The sequence below is a fragment of the Nymphaea colorata genome, chromosome 5 (genome assembly GCF_008831285.2).
Source record: "Nymphaea colorata isolate Beijing-Zhang1983 chromosome 5, ASM883128v2, whole genome shotgun sequence".
Classification (NCBI taxonomy): domain Eukaryota; kingdom Viridiplantae; phylum Streptophyta; class Magnoliopsida; order Nymphaeales; family Nymphaeaceae; genus Nymphaea; species Nymphaea colorata.
Genome location: NC_045142.1, coordinates 18,740,280 through 18,743,936, shown reverse-complemented (window position 1 = coordinate 18,743,936; position 3,657 = coordinate 18,740,280).

Genomic DNA, 3,657 nt, shown 5'->3' with positions numbered 1-3,657 from the left:
AGCATGGAGTAAGGTGTACGACCATTTAGCACTCTACTAGGCATGCGATTAATCAAATAGGCACTAGTAATGACTGCATCTCCCCAATAATATTTTGGAAGATTCATTTGGAATAGTAAGGCTCTGGTGGCATTTAGTAACTAATGGTTTTTTCTCTTAGTAACTCCATTTTCAGGAGGAGTATAACTACAAGATGTCTCATGAATAATCCCCCTCTTTTGAAGGAATTTCTCGACAGTGAGACACATATACTCACGAGCATTATCCGACCGGAATGTCTTGACAGACTCACCATACTGGTTTTCCACTAGGAGGATGAAGGTTTCTATAATATGAGGCACTTCGCTACGGTCTTTCAACAGATAAACAAAAGTACATCTGGAATAGTCATCTATGAAAGTCATAAAGTACTGAAAACCACCACGAGAATGAATGACTGAAGGCCCCCACACATCAGAATGAATCAAGGAGAAAGCTTTATTAGCATGACTATTTGAAATTGGATACGAAGCTCTAACATGCTTCGCAAACTGACACACATCACAAGATAACATGGAAATGTTTAAACTGGAACATAATTCATGGAACAATTGTTTCAAAATCCCAAAAGGGAGATGACCAAGGCGTTCATGCCAATATAAAAACAACTAACGACACTCTTCCTTTTTCTTCTCTGTCCAGCTGACTGCTGACATAAGGGCTGTGGCAACGCGTATAGGAAGCCAATATAACCCATCAGACACCAAACCAATCCCAATCTTCTTCCCCGTCACCAAGTCCTACAAAACACAACGTTTTTTAGAAAATATAAGTTCACAGTTGAGTTCCTTGGTAATCTTGCTCATAGATAAAAGATTTAAGGGAAGATGGGGAACATGCAATGCACCATGCACTAAAAAATTGTTCAACAAAGAGAGACTCCCTTTCCCTGCCACAGAGGTGAACGAGCCATCGGCAAGGAACACACGTTCCTTCCCCGATGATAGCTTGTAGTCATGAAAGAGTTTGGGGTTGCCAGTCATGTGATGAGTGGCACCACTATCAACAATCTACTCTCCCATGCAAGAAGTACCTTGTTCACCTGAAACAGCCAGTGCCTGATTGAGCTTCACCTCATCTGACGTGTCTGCCTGACCAACATCAATCTGGCTCAAATATGCGCGTAACTCACGAATCTATTCTGCAGAAATAGAAACTTTACCATCACTAGGATTCGTTGCATTCGACATAGGCTTCTTTCCACTAGAAGGCTGCCCCCTACTATTCTTCTTCTCTAGATGCAGGTCCCAACAAAAGTCAACAGTATGACCAAGTTTGTTGCAGTGAGTACATTTACGGGAAGAACGGGTAGTTCCCACAAAGACACGGCTAATGAAGGCAGACTGTTCATTGTGAGACATGGGATCCTCCTTTCTCCCATTGTGATCAGTCTCCTCTGCTCTTCAGCTTCAACACGAGAATAAACATCTTCAATACTGAAGGATTCCTCAGAGTTGAGAATCTGACTGCTTATATTTTCAAACTCATCGTTCAGTCTAGCTAAGAAAAGGAATACCCTATTCTCCCACTCCTTGGCCATATACTGCATCTGGTCTTGAGGAGAACTACATGTAAGATCAGAATGGTAGTCAAGATCCTTCCACTTAGATTTTAATGTTGCGTAGAAATCTGCGACTGAGAGATCCCCTTGTCACAGAGCATACACGTTCTTCATTAGTTGATATAGACGAACCTTTCTTTTCTTTTGACATTACATCTGCTCCAAATCCACATATCCCTAGCAGTCTTCTTACGAAGAATAAGGGGTTGAGTATCTGAAGACACTGAATTAACAATCCAAGTTTTACCTGGTTGTCCTCAAGAAACCATGTATCCCAAGCCATACTATCCACAACAGGTTCGACCTTTCTACCATTCACATAGGCAATTCGTCCCCGACCATCGATCCCCATAGTAATTGCAGCAGACCATCGTAGATAATTCTCCTTGGTAAGGCGAATAGTGGTGACTTGAATGGGAACATTCTCAGTTCTATAAGCCCCAATTTCAGATTGATCAGTGTTGACGGTGGACGAGGAAGACGCTGCCATAATTAGAGACCAGCCCCACAAAGAGAGCAAAAAAAAGGAACAACAACAGCGAGCAGCGGCAAAACACCAACAGCAAACAACGCTGGACAGCAATGGCACACTATGAGTGACTAAATGCAGGGAAGCGATCCAGAAGTGGAAGGACACCAGAGCTCACGACAGTATGCAAGGTAGAGTCGGGCAACCAGGGCAGACGGAGAAGGGAGAAGACGATGGGAGTTGAGAAGAGAAGCAGCAGACAGATAGACAGAAGCAGCAGGGAGCTACTGCGAGTAAGCGGCAGGAACACCACGATGAAGGTAGCAGACGATGCAGATGGGAACACCAGACCCTCACGGCGGTAGAAAAAGGGGCGGAACTAGGTCGCCGGAAGATGCAGAGGAGAGACGCTGGGAACCTCACGGTGGCAGAAGCAGGGCGACGCTTGATGGGGCATCGGGGGCGTCAGGCGATGCTGGGCGAGGCGTCGGGCGCATGCATCGGGCGCATGAAGGAACCCGTCAGAGTCGGGTGATGAATAGTACCGGGCGATGAACAGTGTCGGGCGATGAACAGTGCCAGGAACAACCCTCCTCCAACACGAATACAAACAAAAGACAAATCAGTAACACCAGAACTTCAAAGCTCTGATACCATGTTGAGAAGTATAAGCGTAAAGAACAACTTATGTAACGTGGAAAACCCTCAACAAGAGGGAGAAAAAACCACGGGTGATGAGGTCGGTGCCCACTAGCAGTCAGACACTCTCTCTCTTAATTCTTCATTAACATCAAAGATTAGGGTTTACAATGGTATAAGTGTGCCCAAACAAGGACATAATGGATCGGGTCCAGACCCGAACCCATACATCAAGATCTGTCAACAATAACTACAGCCCGAATGTGAAAAAACTTGACCCCAAATCAATTAAGGGAATATTTCTTGGGTATTCTCCTACTCAAAAGGGGTATAAATGTTTAGATCCCCCACTGGTCGAGTTTACATTACCAAGGATGTCACATTCTTGGAACATGTCTCTTATTTTGGTGAGAATTCCCTTCAGGGGGAGAAGTTAATGTCCAAGGAAGAGCATCCTCCAACTCAAGAAATTCAGTTTACAGATTTTCTGGATTACAGGCGCAAAGAAAACCCATCTGTCGAGGTGCTTGGAAAAGATGAAGATGAGACGTCTATTGAGGTACATGAACATGAAAAGGAGGGAGAGTGCCCTATGGTGACAAAAAAAGAATTAAATCATCTGTTTGGACAGGTGTATTCTAGGAGAAGAGTTTGTACTGACAAGGTGATTGATGGTGAGAAGTCCTCTCCGAATCCCAATCCTACTTCTTCCTTGGATGACCCAAGTCATGCTCAGAAGCAACCTGTTGAGAGAGAAAGTCAGACAGGAAATGAAAAGGAGGATCATCCCATTGCCCTGACAAAGAGTGTCAGGTCATGTACCCAACACCCTATTGGTAACTTTGTCTCTTACTCTACATTGAGCACTACAAATGTTTCGTATCCTCCTTGTCTGTGGCTACGATTCCCAGGAATGTTACAGAGACTCAGGGTGACCCTAAGTAGACTC